The sequence below is a fragment of the Kogia breviceps genome, unplaced genomic scaffold, assembly GCF_026419965.1.
Source record: "Kogia breviceps isolate mKogBre1 unplaced genomic scaffold, mKogBre1 haplotype 1 scaffold_562, whole genome shotgun sequence".
Classification (NCBI taxonomy): Eukaryota; Metazoa; Chordata; class Mammalia; order Artiodactyla; family Physeteridae; genus Kogia; species Kogia breviceps.
This window is the reverse complement of record NW_026712004.1, coordinates 5,726-15,089: the sequence shown is the minus strand read 5'-3', so window position 1 is coordinate 15,089 and position 9,364 is coordinate 5,726. Positions and strand designations below refer to the sequence as shown.

Below are 9,364 nucleotides of genomic sequence, written 5' to 3'. Positions count from 1 at the left end.
AGAGAGAAAAAAAGAAAGAAAAGGAAAGGAAAGGAAAGAAAGGGGAGAGAGAGGGAGGGAGGGAGGAAAGAAAGAAAACTCAAAACACAAACAAGAGGAAAAAAAACAGCTGGCCTTACACTTCTTCTTAACAATAATCAGCATCAGAAGATAATGAAACAATGTTGATGAAGTTCAATGGGAAAAATAAATGTGATACATCCAAGCAAAATTATGCCTATCTACCCATCCTTTTACCAGCACAAACAGATGCCTGGAATGATGTTAGCCAAATGGTAACCCCAGTTATTTCTGGGTGGCCAGTTTGGGAACATGTGTTACTTTGCTTGTTTTAATTTAACTGTATTACTTGAATTCATATTGGCCAGGTATCATTTCTGTAAAAACAGTAGTTATTACTCTTGATAAAAAAAGGAAAAAGAAAAAGAAAAAGCAATGTGCACCACAGATATCAAAGAATGAATTTATGAAAGGAAGAATAGTAAATTTTAAAAAAAGTTTCACAAAGTAAACTTAACCTTACTACATTAGGTTTTCTACTCTATTCCACTTTATTTTCTACTCCACTCCACTTTATTTTTCTTAAACTCATTTTGTTCCACTAAATTATTTCAATGTCCATTCATGAGTTATTATCCACAACTTGAAAAATACACATGAGGCTATTAGCTCAAGGACGGTAGAGAAACTTTTCAAGTAAGGATCGCCAAAGAAAGCCCAACACTTTCTAGGCATTTAATTAGCATTTCTTGGTAAACTACTGAATGAGTGAATGTTTTCCTCATTAAAACTGAAAGTGGGACTTACCTGGTGGCGCAGTGGTTAAGAATCACCTGCCAAAGCAGGGGACATGGGTTTGAGCCCTGGTCGGGAAGATCCCACATGCCATGGAGCAACTAAGCCCGTGCACCACAACTACTGAGCCTGTGCTCCAGAGCCCACGAGCCACAACTACTGAGCCCATGTGCCTTAAGCCTGTGCTCCACAAGAGAAGCCACTGCAATGAGAAGCCCTCGCACCACAACGAAGACCCAATGCAGCCATAAATAAATAAATAGATAGATTAATTAATTTATTTATTTAAAAAAAACTGATAGCAAGTTTCATACTTTTTTTTTAACCTTTGCATCCCCAGGGCAGGCACAGAGCCAGTTCTCATTAAACGCTGCACTTAACTGAACCCTACTAGCTAACAGCACAATACAGCACTTCGTAAATAGGATGTATGACAAATGAAACATTTCTCAGTTTCTTGGTAACTAAAATATTCAAATCAGGGGCTTTAACTGAAAAAACTTGTATTTGCTCACAGAAACATTATGCTGCCTGGAACAATCTCCCACTTAACAGATGTGAAGACTTTTCCTTTCACAGTAATTCACACCCAAGCCTGCATGTGCCAGGAAGGAGAGAAACACCACCTATAAGGGCCTCTCTTGCCTTCAAACCCCCATCCTCAAAACTTTCACTTTTCTTAAGAAGCAAAGGAATTTCACAACTGTCAGATTACAGTTAATTTTTAAATGAGTTCATTTTCTCCCTCTCATGCTGTATTGTCTAATGGTGTCAGAAGAGCTGGGATACGGTCTGTGTGACCTTATTACTACAATCCTAATGATTTGTGTTTTAAAAAAAAATTCTCTGAAGACTTTTCTTCTTTACAGAGCCATTGTAGGATTCAAATGAGCGAGTTCTTTAAGAAGGGATCTGAAAATGTAGCTTTCTTTTACAATAACCTATAACCTAAATCTTTGTAAGAGAAAACAGTATCAACAATACCCTAGCATTGAACAAATTTCACTTCTTAAAAGGAAGTTCTTACTTACTTCAGAGACTCATTATACCATTTCCTTGTGTTCACATTTGGAATCTGTCCATGTTTTTCAAAAAAGAAAACCATGGCTGCCCATTGTAACTGAAAAAAAGTTTTTCCACAGTTGGCAGATTAATTTTTCTACCTGGCTAAGGAAACTATGAACTCTGGTTTAGTTTAGTTTAGCTCATTAAGATTTTTTTTTAATTTAGTTGGGGGAAGGGGCTGTCTTGGATATGACTTTTTTATTTTCCTTTCTCTTTCTTCCCCCCTCCAGCTGTCTTCTCTTGCACACTTTGATTACTGGTCTAGTGGAGAGATGTTCACAAAACAAAACAAAATTATGAGAGTGAAAGCGGTGGAAGCCAGGCTGAGATGCAGCTCGCCCAGCATTATCTCTAGGAAGGGAAGTTTTTTATGTGAATATGTTTGTATTAATGTTTAACTAAACAACTAACACGTGAAAGAATTCCTTCATTAAAAAAAAAAACTACAGATAAGGCCAATGCTCCCTCTGGGCCCCACTCTCCACTCCGTCCCTCTCCCACTCCTCTAAAGGCCGGTGTGTACAGTGTCCTCTCTTTCTACTTACACACAACTTTGAAACTACTAGGAATAGGAACCAGTGAGAACCACGGCGTGCCCTCCCCACCCCCACCCCAAACACAAACATATACCAGGACTTCCTCCGACAGCACCCCAAGGTGACCTTCCCACTTAATCCCAGTCCCCGGGTTCCCGCTCCTCGCGAGATTCCCCAGAAACCCCAGTCCTCTGTCCTCTCGCCGCGAGATACCCTGTCCTCGCTCCCAGCGCCCCGGTAACGCGAGTCCATGGTCTGCGCTTCGCTCCGCTAGCCCTCCGGACACGGCGTTTGCGGGGAGAGCGCAGTGTCCTCGGCCTTTCCAGCGCCGCCTTACCCGCCGAGGACCGCGGCCCCAAGCAAAGAGGACACGGCCTAGCAGCGCCATGTAGAGCCGCCCAACATCTGGCCGGAAATGCGGGCGGTGCAGGGGGCGGGCCAGAAATCCCAGAGCTATGAGGGTTGGGCTGGGAGCGGCCGAGGCGCTTAGCGCCCTTCTACCCGGGTCTGAACCCCAGGGCGCTGCCTCGCTTGGCCTCTCCCACGCTTTTTCTTGCTGTCTTTCCCTTTGTTGTCCCGATTGTTTTTTATAGGGCTGGTAATGGCGGTTTATATGTCCTTGTGTCCGTGGATGAATTACTGTGCCAGAAAAGTTTGAAGACTGCAGAAACAAAAGGTAAGTATATACTGCCGGAGGGCTAATGCCTTTTCAGTAATTTATGTTTATTCCTGAAGTGCATGTTTAAGTCCAAGCTGAACCACACATCATCAGAATAATAATATATTTAAGACAGCTTCCATATTCCTAAGGGGAAGTGGCTGAAATCTAATAAAAGTTGCAGATTTCGGGCAGCTTTGATTTTTCCAAGGACATCGACTTTTATCTTATCGCCGAGAGACAGCGGGGCTCTGACCCTCCTGGTTTTGCTTTTTCTCTCTAAGGCATTAATATTCACTTCAGAATTAAGGGCAGATCTCTGGTTTATCATTCTTCATCTTAATGTAATGTACCTGTTGACATCCTGCATAAGCACAGATCGCATTTCTTCCTCACTTCTAAACTGTGAATATAATTCATACCTAACTCAAGATTATTGTTAAGATTAAAAGAGGATGCTTGTGAAGCCCTAACTTCAGACTGGTGACTGGTATGTGACATTGAAAGTTTACTAAGTGCCTTGCATTTTCTAAGTGCTGAGAAATTAAAAACGCAGACCAGGACTGGACTTTCGGAACTGGGCCTGGCATTCACAGGTAGACCATGCTAATCTATATTAGACATAAACCAGAATACCAACCTCAAATAAGTTTACTCTGAGATCAGAAGGTGAGACAGAGCAAGTCCACTTCACAATTTTGTCTAAGCACAGACAAAAACAAGTTCCCGGTTGTCACCCACAAGTACCTGACAACCCAGCTCTTGGCCCAGATGAGTGGCTATTTCTTTACTAGTTGCAACTTTAACTTCATTTTAGTCTCCCCTCATTATAGGTAAGATTTATTGAGATCCTCCTTCATAGAACTGCCTGTGCTTTCTGACAGTATCCAATTCCCGCTTCCTTAGACCATCTCCCAAACCATCCAACCAAGTCCAAATACTATAATAGGTCCTTTCTGACACACTTGTTCAGAGACACCCCATGATATCCCACGGTGTGTGTCCTATCTGATGCAAAAAATAAATAAGCCCAACTGATTCAACTGTAAGTGTGTCCCTGGTGGTCTGTGACTGGAGGGCATTGACAGTGCCCTTACAATATTAACTCATTGTCTCAGTTTGGGTTCCTCCAAAGCAGATCCTGAGAGGAGGATCCACTGCAAGTGACTCACTGGGGAACTTTGGAATACCAGTAAGAAAGGGAGGCAGATAATACAGGGTGAGTTATCCAGTTAACTAACAATGTGGGCAGTTAGACCAATGCCACAGGGAAACTCTGGGAGAAGATGGAGAGCACATGCTGCTATGAAGTGAATATCTGTGTTCCCCCTAAGTTCATATGTTGAAATCATGACCCCCAAAGCGATGGTATTACAATGAGAAGTCAGCAGTCTGCAAACCAGAAGGGGACTCTGTTGGCACGCTGATCTTGGACTTCCAGCCTCCAGAGCTGTGGGCAATACATTTCTGTTGTTTATAAACCACCCAGTTGATGGTATTTTGTTATAGCGGCATGAACGAACTAACACACATACCTCAGAGAAAGCCCACCTTCTCATGATCTTGAGAGTGAAGAAAAGGAACAAGACTCTAAGGATGACTAAGGTTGAATTTCCCACAATCGTGGATGGATGGATGAGGACTAAGAATGGGACTTAAATGAAATACAATGATATTACTTTCACTCCTGAATATGGGGTTGAAAATTCATATACACTGTACCTGTCTTGAATGTGACACAAAAGAAATGATCATATTAAATTTTTTTAATTTTTAATTTTTCTTGAAATTGCAGGGTCTAAAAACACACCATGACTTCTGCCATCCTTCCTCATGGTTCAGCCTTAACGTCTGCACCCCAGTTCCTCACACTTTCTCCCTCCCATCCCCATCCCACATACACACACATAAATACACTACCATCTTAGTGTGGCTGCCTCTGACCCCCAACATCAAGAGTCAGCTTCAATGTCATTTTCTCAGAAAGTTACCTTGACTTCTGGACTAGTTTAGGTCTCCCTGCTAGAGTTGCATCCAAGTTTGGTGATATCTGATACTTACACACTTTTGGGAGCCTTCTTTAAGAAAAAAGAATACCAAATTAGGTACAAAAATGAATATTAATTTAGAATGTAAGAATAAATCATAACAAATTACAAATGTCAAAAAATCTGTAATATCACACATTTCATACAATCCAGAAAAGTAAGGTAATATGTTTAATTACTTAAATGCTTAATTACCATACCACTATTTACACTTTTCCCCTACATTTTTTTGGCTGCATTCTCTTTGATCACCTCCTCATATATCAAAGATTTTGTAAGCACATTTTGTATAGAGGGAGTAGAAAGTTTGGGTGCTAAATCATGTGACTGCACGCATATACAGACTTGCTATTTATAGGACTGCTACAGATTTGTATCCTGCATAGGCAGAAATTCTGATAAATTTTATTGTGTCCAATTCCCATCACACACACAAAAAAAGTATGGTGCATCATAATAGTAAATACTGTATTGCTGAATATTTCTGACAAAGGAAAACTTCCATTATGACTATGCATCCATGAAACCATATCCTCTGCTTACAATTTTACACAATTGATACTAACTTCTTATTCCATATACTTCAAACATTTCAAACTTTGCTTCTCCTTCAATCCCCATATTCTTCCAGGACTGGACACCATGGGACACATCTATATCTCAATACCACCTCTGGCCTAGACATGGATGTCACAAGGTACACAGAAAGTATATTTCTGGAATGTAGTCCAATAGCAGTACAACTAAAATTTACTTATGCCTATATAGAAGAGACAACTAATCACCAAATATTTAGTCCAAGTCTAAGCTATCCCCAATTCAGCTTCCTCTTAGCAAATCCTCCAGCTGCTGGTGGTCACCCCAACATCATCCAACAGGAGAGGAGCTTTGACAAACAAGTGGAATGAAAAGTTATTTTAACCACAAATGTTAAGATATCTTGCAACTTTTACTAAAAAATAAATGGCTCTGTGTCCTTGGAAGGATTGTGCAAGTGAGGGGACCTGAAGTTTACTAGCTTCAGGTGAATCCACATTGTTCTACATTTTCATAGAGCCCTGAATTTCCCTTTTGTAGCTCTTGTCACAGTTGCAGTTGCATCTCTCTTTTATGTATTAGAGGGGAGGTGTGGGGGTGAATGTTTTTTTTATTTACTATCTTTCTATCTCCCATATCTAGCAAATGACTGGTAGCATAGTGAGCCCTCAAGAAACATTTGTTGCATGAATTTGTAAGCACTGAGACTGTTGCCATTTCTAAATCCAGTACCATAAGTATAATTTAGAGAACTTGTAGCATTGACAATCACTACCAAGGAATAGACTGGGGGCATGAAAGAAAGAGACCTTTCCAAATGCAGTGAGTTATTTCAATTAGGCTGGAGCCATGGGGTTTGACTTCAATGACTGAGGATATATTATTAATGAAAGCTAATATCTCTCAACTTTTTTCTCTTTGTCAAACTCTTCAGCACCATGTGAACACATATCAGTAATCCTCATGAGCTTTCATGAGGTTGTCGACTGAAAAAAATAAAACAAAACACAAAACCTAAAAGTTGAGAATTATGTTTTATTTGACAGACAAAACTGAGGACTTAAGCCAGGACACAGCCTCTCAGATAGCTCTGAGAGACTGCTCCAAAGGAGTAAGGGAGGAGCAAGGATATATAGTTTTTGCAACAAAGACCAGGTAGTAGGAACTTCAAAAGATTGCTGTTAATTAAAGAAAACCAGACATCTCAAGTTAAGGAATTTAGCACTTTTCTATGTATAGGAAGATGCAGGAGTCTGGGCTCACTGAAATCATTCCTTTGATATGCGCCCTAACCAACCAGGGTCAGTATCCTGTTCTTTCCCATCCTGAGTCCTCTCAGGGTGCACCGTCAGGGGTGGCTACAGCAGCTGAGGGCTGGGCAGTGGGCAGCCTGTTTCCATCCTGAGTTCCCTCAGGACTCACTGTAAGGGGTGGCTGTAATGTGATGGCTTTATGGCTGTAACATCCTTTGTTTACTGATATGGCAGGCAACATTTTTCCTTCACGGGTTTATACTGTTATTATCCCCACTTGAAAAACTGAGGCACAACAATTAGGCAAACTTCCCAGCTAACAGTGATAGTATGTGAGCCCAGACCTGTCTGGCTCTGGGGCCCAGCTTGCAGCCATTGCTAGTAGGGTGTAAATATGGGAGTCAGACTGCTGAGGTTCAAGCCAAGATACAAGTCTCACTAGATGCCTAATGTGTAGCAAGTTATGAACTCTGTGATTTTCTTATCTGTAAAGTACAGATAAGAAGAGTGTTTACTTTGTAAGGTTCTATACAGGTTTAAATGAAATAACGTATTTAAAGCACTTAGAATAGGGCCTGGCATATAGAAAAAAAGCCAGTAAACACTCACTGTTATCATGCACATGGACAAAGGCAATTGTTAACCCAGGATTAGGGGGAAACCCCTGGCATCACTATATAATGATTTTTTCTTTTCCCATGCAATCACAGTCTCTTACTATTAAGCAAGTTCAACAAAATTATTACCCAGAAGATAAACTACTCCAAGGGAGGGAAAAAAGGGGGAAAAAACTTACAAAATTGCTGCTCAAGCATTATTGTCTAGAAATTCCATTCAATGCTATTTAAACTTTTGTTAGAGAGTTTTACAAAAACCTAACATATAGTGTCCAAAATAAGTTTACCAAGTTCTGGTTGTACAAAATTATGCCTCACAGCTTCTGCTCAAGGGGAAGAGGTTGAAAAGGGTGATCAGTCCCACTTAGTTTGGTACTGTAATGGTGATACAAATTAAAAATAATAGACAATTCTCCCTGTTGAAAATAAGGGGGAGAACTCCATTATCTCCCTTTTTTTTAGAGCATTTACTTTAGAAAACTTATAATTGTAAATTCTTTCTCATGTATGTAAGTTTTTTGTTTTTGTTTTTTCTGTACGCGGGTCTCTCACTGTCGTGGCCTCTCCCGTTGCAGAGCACAGGCTCCAGACACGGTTCACGGGCCCAGCTGCTCCGCGGCATGTGGGATCTTCGCGGACCGGGACACGAACCCGTAACTCCTGAATCGGCAGGCGGACTCTCAACCACTGCGCCACCAGGGAAGCCCTGTAAATCTTTTTTATAAAGCTAAATAAACTTCTTGTTAGCTTTACAATCCAGCAATGTCTTTCTCGGAGACCTGGGGGCCATTTCTTAGAAATGTAATTATCAAGAAAGCAAGTACCCCATCTCCTAGTTTCTGTGGGAAGGTTGCAGCCTAACTTCGGAGGACCTCCAGCTCCAACTTGCAAAATTACCTCCTGTCATAAAGATATGAGAAGTTTACTTTTCCTTTGGGTAAAGCCAATTAGTTAACACAGATGGTCACTCCAATTACCACGTAAATTTAGGATGAACAATGTGTGACAAACAGTGCTGTCAAGTCCTCCTTACTTGAAGACCAGTAATTATTTATCTTGAGAACATGCATGGGATGGGTTATATCTACTTGGCTATTGGTGAAATAAAATTAATATTTTATGGCAAGGCAAGAAAAATTTAAACATAAATTTTTTATCTGCCCATATGAGTCTCCTCCCTCCCCTTTAATGTGTATTGTGTATCTGCATTAACCAAACCTCCTTAGGGGATAACATTCCATCTTTTTTTTTTTAACCATATATATATTTTAAAGTATTTACTTATTTGTTTATTTTTAGCTGCATTGGGTCTTAGTTGCAGCTGGCAGACTCTTCGTTGCAGCACACAGGCTTCTCTCTAGTTGTGGTGTGTGGGCTCCACAGTGCACAGGCTCCAGAGCTTGTGGGCTCTCTAGTTGTGGCACGTGGGGTCAGTAGTTGCAGCATATGGGCTCTCTAGTTGTGGTGCATGGGCTCTAGAGCAGCGGTCCCTAACTTTTTTGGCACCAGGGACTGGTTTCATAGAAGGCAGTTTTTCCACAGACTGTGGGGGGATGGATCAGGCAGTAATGGGAGTGATGGGAGGAATGGTTCAGGCGGTAATGCAAGCAATGCGGAGCGACACATGAAGCGATGAAGCTTTGCCTGCTTGCCCACTGCTCATCTCCTGCTGTGCAGCCTGCTTCCTAATAGGCCATGGACTGGTAGCAGGCCACAGCCCGGGGGTTGGGGACCCCTGCTCTAGAGCAAGAGGGCTTAGTTGCCCCAAGGCATATAGAATCCTAGTTCCCCAACCAGGGATCAAACCCACGTCCTCTACATTGGAAGGCAGGTTCTTAACCACTGGACCACCAGG

General features: G+C 41.4%; 1 long non-coding RNA gene across 1 annotated transcript; it reads left to right on the top strand.

Moving 5' to 3' along the window:
• Positions 1 to 2,560: 2,560 nt before the first annotated feature.
• LOC136793486 (uncharacterized) lies at positions 2,561 to 8,264 on the top strand. The gene is made up of 3 exons (XR_010838776.1): positions 2,561 to 3,072; positions 5,734 to 5,799; positions 8,085 to 8,264. It is a non-coding gene; the product is annotated as an uncharacterized lncRNA (long non-coding RNA).
• Positions 8,265 to 9,364: the final 1,100 nt, after the last annotated feature.